This window comes from Tachyglossus aculeatus, unplaced genomic scaffold (genome assembly GCF_015852505.1).
Source record: "Tachyglossus aculeatus isolate mTacAcu1 unplaced genomic scaffold, mTacAcu1.pri scaffold_164_arrow_ctg1, whole genome shotgun sequence".
Taxonomy (NCBI): domain Eukaryota; kingdom Metazoa; phylum Chordata; class Mammalia; order Monotremata; family Tachyglossidae; genus Tachyglossus; species Tachyglossus aculeatus.
In genome coordinates, this window is record NW_024044887.1 from 353,554 (window position 1) to 377,445 (window position 23,892).

A 23,892-nucleotide genomic window follows, 5' to 3' on the forward strand; every position below is an offset into this window, starting at 1 on the left:
AGGAGGTGGTTCTACAGGGGCCGGAGCCTAGGCGCACGGTTGGGTGGGATGGGATTGTACACACACCGTATAGCCACTGTCTGAAAATGTACAGGAAATGATATTCTATATATGTGAATCTAGCTATATCTATATCTATATAAAATATTGATGGAGCTTTCCGGGACCCTGCCGTGTCCATCTGGAGACTCTGATGCGTCCTGAAGGGGTGCTCGTTTGGGTGATTTGGGACAGGGAAGAGGGAGCTGTCGGCCCCCCACCCTTACCACCCCAACTGCTGCCCAGTCTACCCCTGCTCCCCAAGTCTCCAGACACAGAGGGCCAGCCTCTGAGTTGAGCTAGCACGCTGGGAACTCCCTTCCCCCCTCTGCTCATTTTCCTCCTCCTCCTCATTCTCCACCTCCTTCTATTCCCCTCCTCTTTTCCCTCTCTTGCCTCTTTGTGGCCCGTGTGGCCCGTGGCCCATGTGGCTTGTGGCCAAGCCCCTGCCTCTGGGAAGGTCTGCTGGATTCACCCTGTTCTTCCCACAGCAGAATTCTCTCTCCCAAGGATCCCTTTCTCCTACCCCAGTAGCCCAGCCAGAGCAACCCTCTGGGAAATGGTCAATGTCTTGTGCGCCAACTGTAAACTGGGCCAGGTACGGAGGGCCGAAGGCAGGGGGCATTACTCCTAGGTGGGTCTGAGGGGAGGAGAAAGCACCGGGTCCAAGCTCATCCAGCGGCTCAGGCCCCCACACCCTACTGGGACCCTCCCCTCTCCTCAGGCCCTGCTTCCCTTGGTCTGATTCCCTTGAGCATCATCCAGGCCAGGCCAGGAGAGTCCCTGGCTGTCACCAAAGATGGATTGCTGCCCCCCACCATGCCCCATCCCCTGCCTCGTCCAGATGACTGGCAGGGCAGGGGGGGTACCCTCTTTAGGAGGGTGCCCACAGCAAGATGCTCTCTCTTCCTCTCCTTCCCTCCCAGGCAGCTGCACCGAGCCAGTTGGTGACTGAAGGTCCCTCGACCTCTCAACTCCCCCCGCCACCACCCAGGGCTGAGCATTGCTGCCTGTTGCTGCTGAGTTGGCCCCGGGGGGCCTGGGCCCGCCTGGAGGGTGGGCGGCCCTCAGCCTTTGTCTAAACAGATCGGCTCTCTCTGTACCATCTAAAAATACTCTGCACCCCTCCCTGCCCCCACCACACCAAACCCTCCCCTTGAGGGACTCTGGAAGAATCTCCCTCAGCCCAGAGCGCAGACTCCAACTGGGACTTGTTTGTCTGTGGGGTCTGGAAGAACTTGGGTGGGTGGGCTGGAGTTCCCGAAACCAAGAAGATGTCCAGGGGTGTGGTGATGGGGAAAAAAAAAATCAAAATCGGCTGTGTTTAGACTCCACCCCCGATGCCACCCAGTTCTCTGCCAGCCCCTCTTGCTGTTCAGGAAAGCGGCTCATCCGGACGGCTGGCGCTCTTGGCCCTCCCCCCGGCTTCCTCCGGCTCGGCAAGGCTCGGGTTCCCTGTATCTGGAGTCCACGCGCTCTTCAAACCCAAGCCAGAATGTGGAGAAAGAAGACCTGAGGTGGGGAGGAGGGAGGATGCGATGGGGCTTCCCCCCAGCCAGATGGAAAGGCAGGGGGCCCTACATAACAATTCTTTCCATTTGTAGAGCGTTTTGTAGACTCAATCAATCAGTCAATCATTCGGTGATATTTATTGAGCACTGCACTAAGCAACACTACAATAGCGAGCCCGTTGTTGGGTAGGGACCGTCTCTATATGTTGCCGACTTGTACTGCCCAAGTGCTTAGTACAGTGCTCTGCACACAGTGCTCAATAAATACGATTGAATGAATGAATGGAGTAAAAGTGGAATTCCGAATAATAATAATAATGATGGCATTTATTAAGCACTTACTATGTGCAAAGCACTATTCTTAGCACTGGGGAGGTTACATGGCAATTGGGTTGTCCCACAGGGGGCTCACAGTCTTAATCCCCATTTTACAGATGAGGTAACCGAGGCACAGAGAAGTTAAGTGACTTGCCCAAAGTCACACAGCTGACAATTGGCAGAGCCAGGATTTGAACCCACGACCTCTGACTCCAAAGCCCGGGCTCTTTCCACTGAGCCACGCTGCTTCCGAAGTCATTTCACTTCTCATTCTCCCCTCACCATAACTCTTTGCGGTAGGGAGAGTCTGCTATGCCCATTTCACCGATGTGGAAATGGAGGACCAGAGAGGTTAAGCGACATGCCTGAGCTCACACAGCAGGCCAGTGACAGAGCCGGGGTGAGAACTCTTCCCAGTGGACCATGCTGCTGCTTTCCTGAAACTTCATCCAAGTCCTCATTTTCCCTACTTCCTCTCCCTTCTGCATCACTCTTGCACTTGAATCTGTTTCCTTTAAGCACTTCAAATTCAGCCTCACAGCACTTATGTACGTAACCGTAACTTATTTTGATGTCTGTCTCCTCCTCTCGACTGTAAGCTCCTGATGGGCAGGGAACGTTTCTACCAACTCTGTGTGTTACTGTACTCTCCCAAGTGCTTAGTACAGTGCTCTGCACATAGTAAGCGCTCAATAAATGCCATTGATTGATGGATTAATAATGATAATAATAATGATGGCATTTATTAAGCGCTTACTATGTGCAAAGCACTGTTCTAAGCGCTGGGGAGGTTACAAGGTGAGCAGGTTGTCCCATGGGGGGCTCACAGTCTTAATCCCTATTTTACAGATGAGGTAACTGAGGCCCAGAGAAGTGAAGTGACTTTCCCAAAGTCACACAGCTGACAATTGGCAGAGCCGGGATTTGAACCCATGAACTCTGACTCCAAAGCCCGGGCTCTTTCCATTGAGCCACGCTGCTTCTGGTTCATCTAACCTTGGGGCCGGGCTAGCTACAAAAAGGCTTTGGCCTAGGATGGGATTGCAGTTCTGAGCTCCCAATACTCCCTGACCCTACTCCCTGCCCTGCCAGTCAGACACCTCCCTGAAAACAACCTGGCTCTTTGCAAGTCCTCAGTGAACGGGAGCAAAGCAAAGTGAAAAAAAAGGGGAATTGATTCCCCCAAATATCCTACCACCAGGTTGAAGGGGCACCCGTTGAATTGCAAAACTGGCAGGTTCGAAACAAATGAAAAGAAATACTTCTTCCCCCCCGAGTGGGGAGGAGGGGAAACCGGTGGAATTTGTTCCCACAGGAAGGCCGAACTCTCAATAGGTTCAAGAAGTGGTTGGAGAGATCACGGGTGGTGGATGATCGATCCCCAGCTGGGGGTGTGGGGGGGGAATCCAGGAGAGGAACCTGAGGAGATCACCTTTTAGTACAGTGCTCTACACACAGAAAGCGCTCAATAAATACGATTGAATGAATCACCGCTCTCCTAGTGTCTGGGTGCTGAGGTCGGAGACAGGACTCTGAGCCGGATGGACTGTGGAGTCATTTATGGGTGGGGTTGGGAACCGGGTGCTACATGCACTTCGTCCACAGTGATCGCGGTGAAGGGGCCGGGGCCGGAGCTGGAGTTTACATTCCTGGGTATGACTGTGGCTGGGAGCCCCTGAAACAACCCAAGTTACACTCTTGCCACTGTCGGCTCTCTGCCTGCACCCAAGGAACAACAGAATCCAGATCCTTGCCCTCCTCCCCATCTTCCTCCACTAGTACCCCCTCCACCCCCTCACATGGTGCTTCCCCGGCCCTACCTGGCATTGGGTGGGCACAGTTCTGTTGATGGCGGGGGCGGGGGGGGTGCTGCCTAGGAGTAAGACCTGATCTAGAAGGTGACCCACAGATAATTCATCGTCGCAAAGGGAGATCAAGGTATGTTTGATTTGGACCCGGGGCAGATTTTTTTTTTAATGGTATTTGTTAAGTGCTTACTATTCATTCATTCATTCAATCGTATTTATTCATTCACTCATGGAATCGTATTTATTGAGCACTTACCGTGTGTACAGCACTGTACTAAGCGCTTGGGAAGTACAAATCGGCAACATATAGAGACGGTCCCTACCCAACAACGGGCTCACAGTCCAGAAGGGGGAGAAAGAAAAAGAAAACAAAACAAGTAGATAGGTGTCAATACCATCAGAATACATAGAATTGTAGCTATATACACACCATTAATAAAATATAGTAAATATGTACAAATAAAACAGAATAGTAAATATGTACAAATATATACAAGTGCTGTGGGGGGGGAGGGGGGAGGGCAGAGGGAGGGAGGGGGCGATGGGGAGGGGAGGAGGAGGAGAGGAAAAAATGGGGGGCTCAGTCAGGGAAGGTCTCCTGGAGGAGGTGAACTCTCAGTAGGGCTTTGAAAGGAGGAAGGGAGCTAGTTTGGCGGATTCATTCATTCATTCAATCGTATTTATTGAGCGCTTACTGTGTACAGGGCACTGTACTAAGCGCTTGGGAAGTACAAGTTGGCAACATATAGAGACTGTCCCTACTCAACAGCATGTTCACAGTCTAGAAGGAGGAGACAGGCAACAAAACAAAACATATTAACAAAATAAAATAAATAGAATAGTAAATATGTACAAGTAAAATAGAGCAATAAGTGTGTACAAACATGTATACAGGCGTTGTGGGGAGGGGAAGGAGGTAGGGTGGGGGGATGGGGAGGGGTAGAGGAAGGAGGGGGCTCAGTCTGGGAAGGCCTCCTGGAGGAGGTGAGCTCTCAGTAGGGCTTTGAAGGGAGGAAGAGAGCTAGCTTGGCGGATGTGCGGAGGGGGGGCATTCCAGGCCCAGGGAAAGGACGTGGGCCGGGGGTCGACGGCGGGACGGGTGACAACGAGGCACAGTGAGGAGATTAGTGGTGGAGGAGCGGAGGTTGCGGGCTGGGCAGTAGAAGGAGAGAAGGGAGGTGAGGTAGGAGGGGGCGAGGTGATGGAGAGCCTTGAAGCCCAGGGTGAGGAGTTTCTGCCTGATGCGCAGATTGATTGGTATCCACTGGAGATTTTTGAGGAGGGGAGTAACATGCCCAGAGCGTCTCTGCACAGAGATGATCCGGGCAGCAGCGTGAAGTATAGATTGAAGTGGACAGAGACAGGAGGATGGGAGATCAGAGAGGAGGCTGATGCAGTAATCCAGTCGGGATAGGATGAGAGATTGAACCAGTAGCGTAGCGGTTTCGATGGAGAGGAAAGGGGGGATCTTGGCGATGTTGCGGAGGTGAGACCGGCGGTTTTTGGTGACGGTTGGATGTGAGGAGTGAAGGAGAGAGCAGAATCGAGGATGACACCAAGGTGGCGGGCTTGTGAGACGGGAAGGATGGTAGTGCTGTCAACAGTGATGGGAAAGTCAGGGAGAGGGCAGGGTTTGGGAGGGAAGATAAGGAGTTCAGCCTTGGAGATATTGAGTTTTAGATGGCGGACAGACATCCAGATGGAGATGTCCTGAAGGCAGGAGGAGATACAAGCCTCGGGGGAGGGAGAGAGAGCAGGGGCGGAGATGTAGATTTGGGTGTCATCAGCGTAGAGATGATAGTTGAAGTGGTGGGAGCGAATGAGTTCACCAAGGGAGTGAGTATAGATAGAGAACAGAAGGGGACCAAGAACTGACCCTTAAGAAACCCCTACAGTAAGGGGACTACGTGCCAGGTACTGTTCTAAGCACTGGGGTAGATCCAAGGCAATCAGGTTGGACACAGTCCATGTCCCAGGTGGGGCTCCTAGTCATTATCCCCATTTTACAGAGTAGGTAACTGAAGCCCAGAGAAGTGAATGACTTGCTCAAGGTCACACAGCAGAAAAGAGGCAGAGCTGGGACTAGAACCCAGATCCTTCTGATTCCCAGGCCCATGCTCTATCCACCAAGCCATGCTGCTCCAAAGGGGCTGGTGAACATGGCCATCGTGGCAGGCTAGATGTGGTGGGGAGAGTGTGGACCTTAGGATGGGATAAGGGGCCCGAGGAAGGTCCTGGGTTCCGTCACTGGGCTGGGGGGACAGGTTTCGCAGGAAAAAGCTGAAGGAGGTGGGAAGTTATGTAGTCTGAACCATGGATAACAACATTTCACTGTGAGTGTGGAGGATGAAAAGGAGGCAGGATGGAGTGGCTACACAGAGCCTCAATCTGGGGGTCTCTCTGGCCCCGCTTAAAAGCAGGGGTAGCTTTGGAGTCAGAGGTCATGGGTTCGAATTCCGGCTCTGCCAGTTGTCAGCTGTGTGACTTTGGGCAAGTCACTTCACTTCTCTGGGCCTCAGTTCCCTCATCTGTATAATGGGGATTAAGACTGTGAGCCCCACCATGGGACAACCTGATTACCTTGTAGCTTCCCCAGTGCTTTGAACAGTGTTTTCCACATAGTAAGGGCTTAATAAATGCCATTTTTTTATTTTTTTTTTAGAGAAGCAGCGTGACTCAGTGGAAGCAGCACAGGCTTTGGAGTCAGAGGTCATGGGTTCGAATCCCGGCTCTGCCAATTGTCAGCTGTGTGACTTTGGGCAAGTCACTTCACTTCTCTGGGCCTCAGTTCCCTCATCTGTATAATGGGGATTAAGACTGGAAGCCCCCTGTGGGACAACCTGATCACCTTGTAACCTCCCCAGTGATTAGAACAGGGCTTTGCACATAGTAAGCGCTTAATAAATGCCATTATTATTATGTGCTGTGTGGGGGCCTGACGGCCCCAGACTGAGTTCTGAGGTTTGGCTGGGGAGAACGTGGTTTGTATGAGCTGGCTCTTTCCGTCCCGCCCTGTTAGAGTGGGTTTCTGTGCCCCACCCCCCTCCCACCAGGACGCTCTGGCTGTGGTTTCCCTTTGTCTCTGCAGCTTGGCTGACTCAGCCCCTGGGGTGGGGGGGGTAGGGGAATCTCTGGGGTACAGGATGAGTAGGTGAGGCCAGTTTGGGGATCTGGAGGCGGTGTGGGTGCTGTGCCCCATGGAGAGGAACCCTAAATTCCAAAGGGGCCCACTCAGCCTCCTGGGCAGAAGACTGGGCTGGAGCCTTACCCATATCCATAGGAGGGGACTGGGAGAGCTACATGTCGACTTGCAGGTCATGGGTTCTATTCCCGGCTCTGCTGCTTGTCGGCTGTGTGACCTTGGGAAACTCATTTCACTTCTCTGGGTCTGTTACCTCATCTGTAAAATGGGGATTAAGACTGTGAGCCCCACGTGGGACAACCTGATTACCTTGTATCTATCCCAGTGCTTAGAACAGTGCCTGGCACATAGTAAATGCTTAAAACATACCTTAATTATTATTATTATTGCTATTACCCAACTTGTACTTCCCAAGCGCTTAGTACAGTGCTCTGCACACAGTAAGCACTCAGTAAATATGATTGAATGAATGAATGAATCCCCAGCCCCTGATTCCCAAGCCATCCGGCTTAGGGTCCTGTCTCCGACCTCAGCACCCAGACACTAGGAGAACGGTGATTCATTCAATCGTATTTATTGAGCGCTTACTGTGTGCAGAGCCCTGTACTAAACAGTGATCTCCTCAGGCTCCTCTCCTGGATTCTGGAGGGTGCTGGAGGGTGGGGGCGGTGCCAGGGCTGAGCCTGGGATAGGATGGGGGTGGCTACTCATCCATCTTCCTTCCTTCCCTCCCTCCAGATGGCCTAACTAGTCCCTCCATCTCCACAGCCACCTAGGGGTACCCACTCAGTCTGGTCTGTTCTTCAAGGTCTAGGGACAATTGCTCTCAGGGGTGGAAGGAGGGGAGAAGCACCTTTAATTAACGCATTCAGTCAGGACACACATGCCTTCCAGGAGTTTCAAAGCATCTAGCCTCTGGCAGTGGTTCCACCCACCACGCTCTAGGCAGGGCTCAGCCCCAGAGACTCCAACAATTTCATTTTTCAATGAGGAGTTGAAACCTACGAATCAAGCAAAAACCCCTCACTCTCGGCTTCAAGGCTCTCCATCCCCTCGCCCCTTCCTACCTCACTTCCCTTCTCTCCTTCTACAGCCCAGCCTGCAACCTCCTCTCCTCTGCCACTGACCTCCTCACTGTGCCTTGTTCTCGCCTGTCCCACCGTCGACCCCCGGCCCACGTCCTTCCCCTGTCCTGGAATGCCCTCCCTTCACACCTCCGCCAAGCTAGCTCTCTTCCTCCCTTCAAAGCCCTACTGAGAACTCACCTCCTCCAGGAGGCCTTCCCAGACTGAGCCCCCCCTTTTCCTCTCCTCCTCCCCATCATCCCCCACCCTACCTCCTTCCTCTCCCCACAACACTTGTATATATTTGTACATATTTATTGCTCTATTTACTTGTACATATTTACTACTCTATTCTTTTAATGATGTCCATATAACTATAATTCTATTTATCCTGATGGTTTTGACACCTGTCTACGTGTTTTGTTGTCTGTCTCCCCCTTCTAGACTGTGAGCCCATTGTTGGGTAGGGGCCTTCTCTAGATGTTGCCAACTTGTACTTCCCAAGCACTTAGTGCTCTGCACACAGTAAGCGCTCAATAAATACAATTGAATGAATGAATGAAGAGTCGTTGCTGCTGCTGTAGCCAAGGCCAGTCTGGCACCTTCCCATCTCCCCACCTTCCCTCCAGCCAACACCTGGTCTCTCTCTGGCCTCTCTCCAACCCTCTTCACCTGTCATTCAACCAATTAATCAATAGTGTTTATTGAGCACTTACTGTGTGTCCTATACTGTAATCACACACACCCCCTTTGATGCACACCTGGGAGATAGAGAGTCTCCCCCACTCCCCACCCCCGACCATTCTCTACCAGTCTGCTCCCTATCACACTCCTCCCGCCACCCCCGACCCACCCCACTGACTGGCCTTGGGTCTACAGTTTGTGCCTGTAGAATTAGTTACTTTGGATCAGCGCTTAGAACAGTACTTTGCACATAGTAAGCGCTTAATAAATGCCATTATTATTATTATTGTGAATCTGCTGTGGGAAGAGCAGAGGGCCTTGGGCACTGTGGGACAGATTGCCCCCTTCCCCCGCCCATCCAATGTGGGTGACAGCTTCTCTGAAGCTGAGCTTCCCCCCTGCTCCAGGAAGTGCCCTTTCCCCAGAGCTCTCCAAGACCCTCAGACTCACCTGTTTCCCTTTACCTGCTGAGGCAGACAGATTGACCCTGATTAACCAAACTGAATGAGGAAGGGGGTGGGGGGCAGGGAATGATTACTGTTGGAGTTTCTCTTCTGAGTTTGGTGGGGAGCTGATTGCCACTCCTCCATTCCCCACTCTGGGCTCCACCTTAGAGGCTCCACCACCAGAGCAGGATGGAGGGGGCTCCCCAGTCTCTTTCAACCCCCTCCCAAGACCCTTTTTATCCTCCTCTCTAATCCCACTGATCCCATCAGTGCTGCAGTTCCTGGGGCTGGGGGCGTAGAGATGGGGCATTTAGAAATCAGGACTGAAGGTGAATAAGAAAGCACTGGGATTGAGTGCAGAGTGCAGAGCCTCCAGATCCTAGAGGCCAAGGAGATGCTGGATGGGCTCAGGAGATTGGAAGAGGGGAGGGAGGTTATTTGCAAGAGTTGGAAAGGAATGTCTACACCACTGACACCTCCCGATTCTACTTTCCTCTCCCACTCCTAAATCTGTTAAATTTACCCACCCCCACAATACTGGCTTGGCTCATTAACCTCCACCCACCACTCCAACTCCCCCGGACCCCACCAGGGGCTACCTGGGAGATTCTGATATGCATTGATCTCTTCCCCTGTAGTAGAGCAGGATCCAGCAACTGTGGTGGGTGGGGAGATCTGGATCACTTGGGTTTGAGAAGTTCTTGAATGTGTCACCACCGGAGGGAAGCTGTTTGGAGCGGGGATGAAGATGACTTTGCTCCTGTGAACCGAAGCCAGGCAAGTGAGTAAGGGAACGAGAGGATGGCCAAGGGAATGGATGGATAGACTGATTTTCTGCAGAATGGGAGATGAAAATGAGGAAGAGGAAAAAGAAGGGAGAGAAGGGGAGCAAGTTGAGAAAGAGGTGTGGGGGGAGGTGGAGGAAATGAGAAAGAGATATCTGCTGTGTGATCTTGGGCAAGTCACTTCACTTCTCTGTGCCTCAGTTCCCTCATCTATAAAATGGGGATGAAGAGTGTGAGCCCCATGTGGGATAACCTAATTACTTTGTATCCATCCCACCTTAAAACAGTGCTTGGCACATAGTAGTGTTTAACAAATGCCATTATTATTATTAGTATTATTATTGAAGGGGAAGTGGGGGTGGAGAGGGGTTCAAATGTCAATTTGCCCTGGGCAGGAACCAAGCCTACACTGGTCCTTGCTATGCAGTTGAGTCTGGGGTGGAGTGCTGGTTTCATTTTTTTCCCCCATGGTATTTGTTAAGCACTTACCATGTGGAAGGTATTGTACTAAGTGCTGGGGCAAGTACAAACTAATCAAATCAAGTTGGACACAGTCCATGTCCCAGTCTTACTTCCCATTTTCCAGATGAGGTAACTGAGGCCCAGAGAAGTTACTCACGCAAGGTCACCCAACAGGCAAGTGGCAGAGCTGGGATTAAAACCTAGGTCCTTCTGATTCCCAGGCCCGTGCTCTATTACCATACTGCTTCAATTAGCATCACATCCCACTTTCCATCCTCAGGGGACACCGCAGTGGCAGGAGAGGAGTGGGACAAGGTCCGGAGCCACTGGAGAGAGAGGGGCTGCTGATATCTGCAAATAATAATAATGGTGGTATTTAAGTGCTTACTACGTACCAAGCACTGTTATAAGCACTGGGGTAGATACAAGGTAATCAGGTTGTCCCATGTAGGGCTCACAGTCTTAATCCCCATTTTACAGATGAGGTAACTTAGGCCCAGAGAAGTTAAGTGACTTGCCCAAAGTCACACAGCAGGCAAGTGGTCGGGATTAGAACCCATGACCTCTGACTCCCAAGCCCGGGCTCTTTCCACGGAGCCACGCTGCTTCTCTAATTTTGACCTGCTTCTTGAATGTATAGCATTCCAGTTGTCCAAGTTAAGCCATCTGAAATCCCCTGTACCCAGAGTGGGAATGGGAATGGGGAGCAGGGTGTGGTGGGGACATGGCACCCGATGAGATGAACTTCCCCGGACAGGGCTGGGAAGGGGTGGGAAGTAGTTTAGCATGCTCTAATGGTGAGAGCGATGGCTTGGGAGTCAGAAGTTTCTAATCCTGGTTCTGTCCTGTGGTGTAACCTTGGTTGAGTCACTTCACTTCTCCGTTTCTTCAGCCATAAAATGGGGATTCAATACCTATTCTCCCTCCTACTTAGACTGTGATCCCCATGTGGGTCAGGGACCATGTCCAAGCTGATTAGCTTGTATCTATTCCAACGCTTAGAACAGTGCTTGCCACAGAGTAAGCGCTTAACAAATACCATCATTATCATTATTATTATAATTATTATTATTAGATCCCTGTCCTGCCCATACCAGAATTAACCCAAAGCATCTTCCAGGCCCCTCACCTGCCAGCAGTCAGTCGTAATAGTAATGTAGTGGTGGTGGTGGTAGTATTAAGTCTGGCAGTGCCCAGAATTGAAGGTGTTAAGCTGCTCCCTGTCCTAGCTTTTTTGTGTGTGTGTGTGTGGTTTTTGTTAAGCACGTTTATATGTCAAGCACTGATCTAAGTGCTGGGGTAGATAGACGTTAATCAGAGGATTACAGTCCCTGTCCCACATAATAATAATAATGGCATTTGTTCATTCATTCATATTTATTGAGCGCTTACTTTGTGTAGAGCACTGTACTAAGCGCATTTGTTAAGCACTTAGTATGTGCAAAGCACTGTTCTAAGCGCTGGGGAGGATATAAAGTGATCAGGTTGTCCCACGTGGGGCTCATGGTCTTACTCCCCATTTTACAGATGAGGTAACAGGCACAGAGAAGTTGTGACTTGCCCAAAGTCACACAGCTGACAACTGGCAGAGCTGGGATTCGAACCCATGACCTCTGACTTCCAAGTCCGTGCTCTTTCCACTGAGTCACACTGCTTCATGAGCACCACATGGGGCTTATAGTCAAATAGGTTGGAGAACAGTTGCTCCCCTCACCCAGCTGCCAGTTCCCCAAACAGGGAGGTTGCATCAGTTCTGCTCGGCTTGTCGGAGGTGGTCAACTGACTTCCTGACTCCTTCCCCGGAGTTGAGAGATCATTCATCCTCCCCGTGTCTGTGGGCCCGATGACGATCCTCAGGGCATCCCAGGCCTGGGAGCTCCCCGAGCATCTCCAGAGGATGTGTAGCTCCCAGCTTCCCCTGACCTCCAGACATGCCCTTCTTGGGCTCTGTGCTTCTCCTATGAAGTGTCCTGTGTGGGGTGGGGCCGGGGCGGTTGGGATGCTGGGGATTCCCTGCCTTTCCTAAATCTCTCCCCGCCTTGCACTCTGCCACAATCCTTCCCCCACCCCCTCCCATCTCAGGTCTGGGGAAACCTGATGGCCTCACTAGCCATCAAGCCCTGTCACTCTCCAACTGCCCCCACCTCCTCCTCCACCCCTCCCACCATGGGCACTGAGGGCTTCAGGCAGAGCCTTTGGACGGAGGACGAAAGAGGAGCCTGGCCGGACTGGGAGGTTCACCCATAGGATGAGGTGCAAGAAACAACAGCTGAGGACTGCTGGATTGCTATGCCTTGAAGTGGCAGTCAAAAGGAGCTGACATCACTAGCCTCTCTCCCTCCAGTGGCCCCCAAACTTGCCCCTCTCCTTCCACGGTTCCTGACCACTGTCCATCCAGTATTGCTGCCCTTGATCCCTCCTCTCCTCCCCGCTGCCCGATAATAATAATGATAGTATTTATTAAGTGCGTACTATGTGCAAAGCACTGTTCTAAGCGCTGGGGAGGTTACAAAGTGATCAGGTTGCCCCACGGGGGGCTCACAGTCTTAATCCCCATTTTACAGACGAGGTAATTGAGGCACAGAGAAGTTAAGTGACTTGCCCAAAGTCACACAGCTGGCAATTGGTGGAGCCGGGATTTGAACCCATGACCTCTCACTCCAAAGCCTGTGCTCTTTTCACCCGGCCACACTGCTTCTCTATCTATTGCCCTGGCTCCTCTTCCTCTGCCCTTAATGCTCTGGTCCTGCCCTTTTCACGTAGTTCCCCGGCTCCTGCCCTTACAGCTGAACCCCAGCTTCAGTGACCTCCTCAGCTCTGGGAGGAGAGTGGCCCGAGCTTAGCACAGTGCTCGGCACACAGTAAGTGCTCAATAAATACCGTTGATCGGTGGATTGACTGGTGGTGGCTCTGCCACTTGCCTGCTGTGTGACCTTGGGCAAGTCGCCTCATTTCTCTGTGCCTATAAAATGAGGATGTTTTCCTCAGGTTCTCCTGTTTTGGTTCCCCCTTAGACTATGAGCCCCATGTGGGACAAGGGACTGTGTCTAATCTGATCTGATTGTATCTACCTCAGGACTTAATACTTAGAGAAACAGCATGGCCTAGTGGAAAGAGCACGGGCCTGAGAGTCAGAGATCGTGGGTTCTAATCCCTGCTCTGCCACACTTCTGCTGTGTGACCTTGGGCAAGTCACCTCACTTCCCTGTGCCAGAGTTACCTCATCTGTAAAAAAGGGGTCAAGATTGCGAGCCCCATGAGGGATAAGACTGTGGATAAGGTAAGTCTTCTAGACTGTGAGCCCACCGTTGGGGAGGGACCGTCTCTATATGTTGCCAACTTGTCCTTCCCAAGTGCCTGGTACAGTGCTCTGCACACAGTAAGTGCTCAATAAATACCATTGATCGGTGGATTGACCGGTGGTGGTTTAGCAGGCAAGGCATCCCCCGGATGAAGGGGGTTGGGGACGGGACCTCGGATGTCTTAGTGGCCCAGGTGGGAGGAGAGAGAAAGAAGCTGAGGCTCCAAGCAGCAGGGGGCAGCTCTGGTCCAGTGGCCTCCGGGTCCCCTCCCACCGCCCTCCCCTCCCAGTCTGGCCCATCTCCCGCCTGGCTTGCCCCCAACCCCCCAAGGGGGCCCGGTCCCGGATCATCCCATCATCCCAACACACAGCCCCTTTGTTCTGGAAACACAAACATGCCGGGAGAATAGACGCCTCAGTGTGCGCCCAGGCCTCAGGCTCTCGAGTTTCTTCCGCTCCGTTGACCTGCCCGGCCTGGCCCCTCCCCTCACTGTCTTGGGCTTTGAGTCCTGGTTCCGAGTCGGCGGGTCTGTGGACAGGGCAGTGAGCTGACCCAGGTTGGGATCTGGACGGTGAGCCCGCTGTTGGGTAGGGGCCGTCTCTATATGTTGCCAACTTGGACTTCCCAAGTGCTTGGTACAGTGCTCTGCACACAGTAAGCGCTCAATAAATATGATTGAATGACTGAATCTGGCGGTCGGCTGGGGTCCCGACTCACCTCCGCTCTGGCGTTGGAAATGGAAATTGGGAAAACCCAGTGGAGTTAGCGGGGAGGAGCAAGATTTATTTCTCTTGAGAGCTGATGTTCGAGCATATGAAGTGCAGGGTCTGGGATCTGGTGTGGCTTTTGTGCCCATTTGCACACCCACTTAACTTTCTGTGCCTTGGTTTCCCCACAGCCTCTCTCCTTCCTTTCGCAAAGCTGCCTTTCTGTTGGGTTAAGGGTTGGAGATTATCCCTGAGGAGGGCAAATGTCTCTTGCTGGGTCTGGACTCAGACTGTGGTCCTTGCCACTGCCCCAACCCCTTGGTCCAATTTCCGAAGGACGGAGCTGTTTTGCTGCCTTCGGCACTAAGCCTAGACTCGTTGCGGTGGGAAGTGGGTGAAGTGGGGTTGCTGGTGTTTGTGAAATCCAACTGTGTTGACCACATCCCACCCTCCCCTCCCTGGGAGGTCCCGTGTCCCTTTCAGCATGCCCGAGAAGGCAGAAGCTATGGCCTTCGGAGCCCTGACCCAGGTTAATAATAATAATGATGGTATTTGTTAAGCGCTATGTGCCAAGCACTGTTCTAAACTCTGGGCACTGTTTTAAGCGCTGGGTTCTGCACACCTAGTGTCTGGGCAATGCCTGGCCCTGTTTCCGCCCTTCCCTCCCCCACCCTCAGGGTCCGCAAAGGCTTTGAGCCAGACAGTAGGTGGTGGCCGACTTTTGGGTAGGGAGCGTCTCTATGTGTTGCCAACTTGTACTTCCCAAGCGCTTAGTACAGTCCTCTTCACACAGTAAGCGCTCAATAAATACGATTGAATGAATGAATGAATGAGTGGAGGGGGTGGTGAGGGGAATGGAGGGAAAGAAGGGAGAGGGCTGCTATTGTCTCTCCTTTACTCAGCTCCTTCCGCAATCGTGAACTTTGACCTTCCGATTCCAGGGGTGGGGGTGATCCTGGGGCTGTTCCTGAGAAGAGAAGCTCCATGGGCTCCCACCCACCTAGCTCCACCCCCCTCCTCTTCACCCTCCTGCCCAGTCGGGCTGCTCTGCTGGCAGCCGCAGTATCCTTCTCCATCATTGGACTCCGTTTCTAAACAGTTCCCCTCCCCCCAATCCCATGGTTCAGGTCCACAGAATTCTGGGGCCTTGTGACCAATCTGAATGTTTTGGGACCCACATGCCACCTTGGCCAAGGACACTGCCAGAATGCCTGACACCAAAGGTGGCAGGAGCTCAGAGAGGGCTGAAGCGCAGGTCTGAGATGCCTGGCCCTAATGAGGTCACTGTGGAGACAGATAAGGGCAAAACGGAGGACCACTGCAGTACCGTCAAGCTGAGACTGGAAGTTGTGATCATTCAGGGACTGGCCACTGCAGGACTTCACCATAACCACTCCCAAAACCCCCTCTGATCACCACAGCTTCTTCTCTCCCCACCTCCCAGATTCCCCGGGTCAACTCAACCTTGTCAACTCATTCCCATCCAATTCTCCATCCCATATCCCCAACTGAATGACACTGTCTCCCCTACCTCTTTCTCCAGAGGAGGGCTCATCTTCTCGTGTTCCCACCCCTGTCTCTCCTCCTTCTCCCTCCCCCCCACCCCCTGACCATTCACTGGGGAAGGTGGGGGGTGTCACCCTGCTCTTTGCCCCCAAGACTGCTTTTGCATATTTGCACCATCCCATCCCTCCCATTTCTCACCTTCTCTTCCTCTGAAGCCCGCATTAGCCCTCTCTACCACCCACTACAATTACTAGTTGCAGTCATGATGATGATCGTATTTGTTAAGCACTTACTACGTGCCAAGCCCTGTCTAAGTGTTGCGGAGATATAAGGTAATCAGGTTGTCCCACATGGGGCTCACAGTCCATCTTCATTTTACAGATGAAGTAACTGAGGCCCAGAGAAGGTAAGTGGCTTGCCCAAAGTCACACAGCAGACGAGTGGCGGTGCTGGGATTAGAACCCATGTCCTCTGATTCCCTAGCCCGTGCTCTGCTTCTCATCTACCGCCCCACTGACCCTGTTGAACCTGCAATCCTCTGAGTGATTATGATGCCTTTCTCACCCTCCTTCTGTCTTTCTCCTCCCCTACACTGATCCTTGGGAACGTCAATATCCGTGGGGATGCTCCTGATGACCTCACCCCCAGCTGCCCACTTCCTCCTGCTGTACCCCACCCAACCCTCTCACCCACTTGGACGCCACTTGGATCTCACCCTCTCTAGTCATTGAAACTCCAAAATCCTGCTCTCCAATCACAACCTCCTCACGTGCCTTCTCTCCCACACAGCCCCTCGCCGTAGAACTGTCCTGTGCCCCCACTGAGGCCCCAGATATCTTGACCTCCTCCCCCCATCCCTGGCCATCATACCTCCTTTGGGTTCCCTAACTAACCTCCCCTCTCTTGATGTACCAATCTTAACCTTCAGTTCCCTTCTCTCTCCCACACTCCACACTCTCCCTCTTGTCCCTCCATCTGTCGCACACTACAAACCTCCGGTCCTGGATCCCCTCCACAGTTGATACCCTCCACTCCTGCACTTTTGGCAGAAAACCAGGCACCAGGTTGACTTCAGTCACTTAAAATTCACCCTATAGACTGGAAGTACTCTGTGGCTGGGGCATATGTCGACCAACTCTGTTGTGCTCCCCCAAGCACTCAGTGCAGTGCTCTGCACACAGTAAGCGCTCAATAAATACTATTGAGTGACCCTTTCCTGTTATAACTCTGCCTTCTCTTCCGCTGAGCAACACTACTTTCCCTCTCTCTTTGATTTCCGTGTCCTTTTCCTGCACCAACTTATTCCAGACCTTTAACCCCCTCCTCCAACCCCCAGCTTGCCCCACGCCCCTCTCTCACCCTTGATAATTTTGCTGACTACTTTGTGGGTGAAATCAAAACCATCAGGCATAATCTGAAGCAGCATGGCCTAGTGGTAAGAGAATGGGCTTGGGAGTCAGAGGACGTGGGTTCTAATTCCAGCTCCGACACTCGTCTGCTGTGTGACCCTGGGCAAGTCACTTAACTTCCCTATGCCTCAGTTACCTCATCTGGAAAATGGGGATTAAGACTGTGAGCCCCACGTGGGGCAACCTGATTACCTTGTATCTACCAACGCTTAGAACGGTACTTAGCATGTAGTAAGCGCTTAACAAATGCCATAATTATCATTATTATAATCCCCCCAAATTGTCTCCATGCCTCCCAGCTCCCTCCCACCCACAAATTGATTCTCTCATCCTTCTTGGTCGTCTCTCCCTCCTGGTTTCTAAATCTCCAATCCCATCCCATCCAATCTCATCTTCTAAGAAGACTAGGGCCCACTCTTCTCTCCTCCCTGACTGCCATCTTCAACCATATGCTCTCTGATGGCTCTTTCCACACCGAGCTGCACTCTCCAAAGTCACCACTGGCCCATTAATTGCCCAATCCAACTGGTTCTACTCTGTCTTGATTCTCCTTGACCTCTCGGCTGCCTTTGATACTATGGATCATTCCCTTCTCCTGAAAACACTATCGAACATTACTTCCTTCCTCTCCTCTACCTAATTTCCCCATCACAGTTGACAACACCTCAATTCTCCTCATCTCGCGTGTCTGTAAACCTGGCATTATTCTCGACTCCTTCAGCTCTTTCCACCCTCCTATTCGATCAGTCACCAAATCTGGTTGGTTCGTTTTCTCTAACATTTTCAGGATCCTCTCCTTCCTCTCCATCCCAACAGCCACTGCACTGTTCCAGGCACCTGTAATATGCCAGTTCAACTAATGCGTCAATCTCTTAACTGATCTCCCGGGTCTCAAATCTACCCCCACTCCAGTCCAAACTTCACTCTGCTGCTCAGGCCTTTTTTCTAAAATGTCTTTCTGCGCATCTCCCCACTTCTCATAAATCTCCAATGTTGCCCATTCTTCTACACATCAAGCCTAAATCCCTCTGACCATTGGCTTTAAAGGACCCCATCGGCTCTCTCTCTCCGACTTCTCCCACTATATTCCAGCTCACACCCTTTGTTCATCTCAAGTTAACCTGATCACTGCGGCTCATTCTTGCCTCTTCCTCCAACTCCTCTTGTCTCCCCAGCTTCAGAGCCCTTCTGGAATCATATCTTCTCCAGGAGCCCTGCTCACAATAATCCCTAATCTCTCCACTTTATATCCCCCAACTGCCACTTCAGCACTTCCATGCCACCGAAGCACTTAAGTACTTATTACCTCCTTTGGCATTTATGTACGTGTCTTTATACTCTATTATTCCCTCCTATCTGTTATTTAAGTGTCTGCCTCCCCCACTAGACTGTAAGTTCCTTGAAAGCAGGGATCACAGCTATCGACTTTTTGATACTCTCCCAAGCACCTAGAGGAAGCTCTCAATTAATACTACTGATTGATTGATTGATACCACTGGAGCTTTGGGAGAAGCAAGAGATATGGACTAAATGGCTTTTCAGAAAAAACGATGAGGGCAGCCAAATGAAATATGGACTGGAGAAGGGAGAGATCGGAGTTAGGGAGGTCAGAGAGGAGTCTGATGCAGTAGTCAAGGTAGGATAGAATAAGTCCTTGATCAGTGTGGTAGCAGTTTGGATGGAGAGGAAAGGGCAGATACTGGAGATGCCGTGAAGTTAGAACCAACAGGATTTAGTGACAGAATGAATATGTGGGTTGAATGGGTGGGATGAGTTGAAGAAAATGCCAAGGTTATGGGCTTGTGAGACAGGGAGAGTTGAGGTGCTCTCTACAGTTATAGGAAAGACAGGAATGGGGAGGACAGGATTTGGGTGGGAAGATGAGGAGTTCTTTTTGGGACATGTTAAATTTAAGGTGTCATCGGGACATTCAAAAGGAGGTAATCCAAAGGAAGGAGGAAATGCCAGACTGCAAAGAAGGAGAGAGGGTCAGAGCTGGAGAGGTAGATTTGGCCATCATCCACATAGAGATGGTATTTGAAGATGTGGGAGTGAATGAGTTTTCCAAAGGAGGGGTATAGATGGAGAGTAGAATGGGGCCCAGAACTGAGCCTTGAGGGACCCCCCTCAGGTAGAGGGTGGGAGCAGAGGAAAACCAGACTGAGAATGAGCTGCCAGGGAGCTGGGAAGAGAACAAGAAGAGGACAGTGTCAGTGAAGCCAAGGTAGGATAATGTTTACAGGAGAAGGTGGTGGTCCTTGGTGTTGAAGGCAGAAGAAGGTTATTAGTGACCTTTGAGAGGACAGTTTCTGGTGGAGCAAAGGGGACAACCTGCTCAAGGAATTTGGAGAGGAATGGTAGGACGGAGTTGGGAAGATAACTGGAGGGAGCTGTGGGATCAAGGGAGGGTTTTTTTAGGATAAGGGGATATATGGGTATGACCTTGGGCAGATCAATTAACTTCTCTGGGGCTCAGTTGATTTTACTCAATCTGCCCTTGGCCCGCCTCTTTGCGGGGAGGGTCTGGGGAAGTCGGGGAGAGGAAAAAGAAGGAACTGGCAGTGTGGGGAGGGGAAGAAATGTCTGCAGATAACTCTGACTCATTCCTGGCCAGAAGATGCCATCATCAACCTGCAGAATTGGTACTGGCCACGCCTATCCACTTTCCCAGATACCCACCTGCAGTTCTGATATTCAGTTTCCCCGGAGAGAAATCTGGGAGGAGCAGGAACGGGGGCTTTAACTCCAAGAGCACAGTGAGGAGAGGAGAATTTATTCAATTCCTTGACTATCGGCTGCCTGGTTTCCCCGGAAGCCCTGGTATATTTGGGCCTGTCTGAATTGCATATTAGCCACGGGTTAGGGACCAAGCTCCTCACGTCTACACCCTCATTTACACACGTGCACATGCAGGAACACACACTCCCGGATGTTTACTCTAGTGTTCCAGCTCATCCTAATTCCAGTAATTCCAGGACCTTCTGCTAGCCGGACATGAGAGCCTCTTTCTCTGGGATTGTCCCGGCAACTTCTCCAGCCACCCCAGCCCCATTCTCAGCAGCGGAGAGCACTGGACCACTGGCAGTGCCGACCACTGCACCACTGGCAGTGCATGTGTGTCCCCGGAGGAGTTGGGTGCCTAGCCCCTTTCATCCTGCAAGACCTTCCACCCCTCCCCCACGTCGTTCACTGCCAAGTGCCCCCCACCCCCCTCACCCCGGAAGAAATGGTTGCGTCCCGCCCTGCAGGCCCCAAGCTACCTATGAAAGGGCCCATTGTCTCCCTGAACTCTGGGATTTGCCCCACACCCCTTGCTCCTAGGGCCCCCGGCAGCGGGGCCCTGTGCTTGAAGAGCTTGTGAGACCCCGGTGTTCAAGGCCTTGATTGTGCGTCTTTCAGAGAGGAGTTTCCAGTCAGCTGGACAACAGGAGATTTCCTCGGAAAGAGAGGGAAAGGATGTTTGATCCTGCCCCTTTCTGACACAATGACTTGTCCTAAATACACTGCCCTTCCCTTGGATCAGCCCTACGGGATCTCTTCCAAAATGCTTCAAGGGCTCTGGCAAGAGAAACAAACGACATTGGCACAGTCCAGCCCTCCTCTAATGTCTTCTCTCCTGTTTTCCCCTCCCCTTTGGTCACCTTCCCTGATTCTTCCCCCCACCCCCACACACCTCATCACCTCTCCTGTTTCTTAGCAGAGGCTGTTTTTGGAGGATTTGGGGGTACTAGGGCTGGGACACCTCTGAGATGGTTTGTGGTCCAGATCCGGGGAGAATATATGCTATTACTATTTCCCTGGTTCTATTTTCGTCAATATCACCCTCAAGCTTGAGATCCTTATCTTTGTTCTTGCAAGCATCCCTTGGTGGATCTGAGGGTGGCCTCCCCAAGCAACTCCCCTACTCTCCCCTGTTGGAGTTGAAAACAGGGAGACAGGGAGAGGGGGAGGATGTTCTCAACCTCGCCCATTTCCAGGAGTCACTTGAAACTGAGAGGACCAAGGGTGGGCAGAAAAGGAGATTCTTAGATGTGGAGGTACCAATTTAGACTGGAGATTGTGGATCAGGTCAGAGGATGGGCCCCTGGGCTGAGGCTGGGCTCTTAGTGATGATGAAAGGTCAAAGGTTATCGACCTACTTTCTCAAGACTTTAGAACAGTGCTCTGAACTCAGAAGGGGATCAACAAATCCTATAATTGAATGATGGATTGATAGGTTCCAGTGACAAGCCCGTGTCAGTGAATCCTACCAGACGCCTACTCATCCCCTTCTCCACTGTGGCTCTTGACCTCTCCTTCCCCATCTTCCTTCCAAAAGTCCAGTGTGGAACAAACTCTGCTGGGACCAGGTAACCCGGCTCTGAGCAGGAGGGAGCAAGAGAAGGAATTAAATAAATTAAGCTGGGGGTCGGGGCTGAGAGATGGGGCTGAGGGATTCACTTTTCTCCCTTGGGGGGGGCGGGGGGCTTGGGGTCATGCTGGGCTGGGATAGGGATCTGAAAGGATGGGGCGGGAGAGGAGTTCCCCCTACTTTACCCACACTTTCTCCCTTCCACCCACTCTTTCAGCTTCCACTCCCTGATAGTGGGGCCGAGAAGCACCACTGGCTGAACCAGTCACCCCACTTTTCTCACCCCCAGCCAAGTCTAGGACACTCACTCCCACTGCCCCGTGGGGCCTCCCAAAACTCTCTCCCTGTCCTGGGAGCATGGGGATGGGGACCGGGCAGGTTTAGGTGGGAGAGGAAAAGAGATGGGGATGGGCTTTCCCTATTTCCTGGCTGGGGTCCTTGTCCCCCAGCTCCCTCTTGCTCTCAGCGTCCTCCCGACAGCTGCCACAAGCTGCCATCCGTGCTGCCATGTCATCATTCATTCAATCGTATTTATTGAGAGCTTACTGTGTGCAGAGCACTGTACTAAGCGCTTGGGAAGTACAAGTTGGCAACATGTAGAGACGGTCCCTACCCAACAACGGGCTCACAGTCTAGAAGACTTCAGGCAGCCCGGAAGTGGCACAGTCAACCCCTCCCCCAACATCTCCAGGAGTTCTGCTCTAGGAGAGAGAGAGAGAGATCCCAAATAAATTCCCCACATTTCAACCCCAAACCACCAGGTTGACCCTATTAAACAACCAACTGGTCCTTCTGGAAGGAAGCAAATCCACTCGGTAGAACACAGTTAAATTGGGTTATTTGCCAGAGGATGATCTGCACCAGGCTTTGTAGCTTTTCCCAGCTCCAACCATCGCTCTGATAGTCTCTCTTGCTGGTTCACCCACAATCCTCAACAGGGATTCTACAATCTTCAACTGACCGAGGAGGTCTGTTTTCGTCACCCAGATGTTGGGGGAGGGCAGGCCGAAACCCTCCCGTCTCCTGGAGTCCAACCTGCCTAGGGCAGAAGGGATGACCCCTGCTATGTTTTTATCTGATACCGTGCACTATCTGGGCCATTTTCCCTCCTCTACCAGTTCAGATGATGGAGAATTTAGTGAGTGGGAAATCCACCCACTATCAATTGTTACCTGCCAAGAGCACAGGACAAAGTCATTGAAAGATCACCAGTCTAATGGTTGTTGGCTGACAAATAACGATCACCAACACCTCTCCTCAACACCAGCCAGGTTCAAAGCAAATGGCGACTCATCCTGAAGGGACGGAGGGTCAAGATATTTAAAGGAAGTGGTATCAGGTCTTTAAACGTCTGTCCTTTCTGGTGAGACTGGACACTGTATGTGTTTTTGTGGGGAAGGAGTGGAGGGAGGGAATGATGATCTGAGGCAAGAAATTTCAATCTGGAGTGGATGGCTGTGGTGGCCACTCACCAGCTCATCCCCACGGTCCACTGAGGACAAAGGGAGCCCGTCAGATCCCAGGACCAGGCTGGAGGCCTTGTCCCGCCGGCCAAAAGAGTGGGAGCCATAGGAGCACAAGGCTGCTTTCCCCTGTCTCCACTCAGAGTCGTGTCCGTTCACTGCAGGAGCTGACAGGGCTACTGGTGACCGACTGGACATCTCTCCCCCCCTCCCCGCAGCCTGGCCCTGCGTCACAGCCTTGGGACCAAGTCCACTCCCTGGCCCACACCCCAATCGAGCAGTGGTTCAATGGTTTTTATTGAGCGCTTCCTATGTGCTGCAGAGCACCCAAGTCAGGGGCTTCCCAACCCCTTGGGACTGCTGTGGAGTCCCAGGTCCAGGTGATTAGGCTCAGCACTGGAAAAAATCAAATGAGTCAATGGGATTGGAATTAGGGTCTTGGCATTGTTTGGTTTAGTGGTGCTCCACAGGGAATGTGTCTGTTATATTGTTGTTTGTCCTCTCCCAAGCACTTAGTACAGTGCCCTGAACACAGTAAGTGCTCAATAATACGATTGATTAACCCTTCTGCTTTATGTCCACCTTGTCTGACTCTAACACAACCCTCAAATCTTAATCTCATTTCTAACCCCAAGCGAACCCTCATCCTGGCTCTAATTCTGACCCTAACCCAACCCTTATTCCAATCTCAACCCAACCCTAATCCAAACCCTAATTCTAGCCCCAACTCAATCCTAATTTTAACCCCAATTCTAACCCCAATCCTAGCCCCCAGTCTGCTCTAATAATAATAATGATGATGGTATATGTTAAGTGCTTAGCATGTGCCAAGCACTGTTCTAAACGTAGGGGTAGATACAAAGTAATAAGTTTGTCCCACGTGGGGTTCACAGTC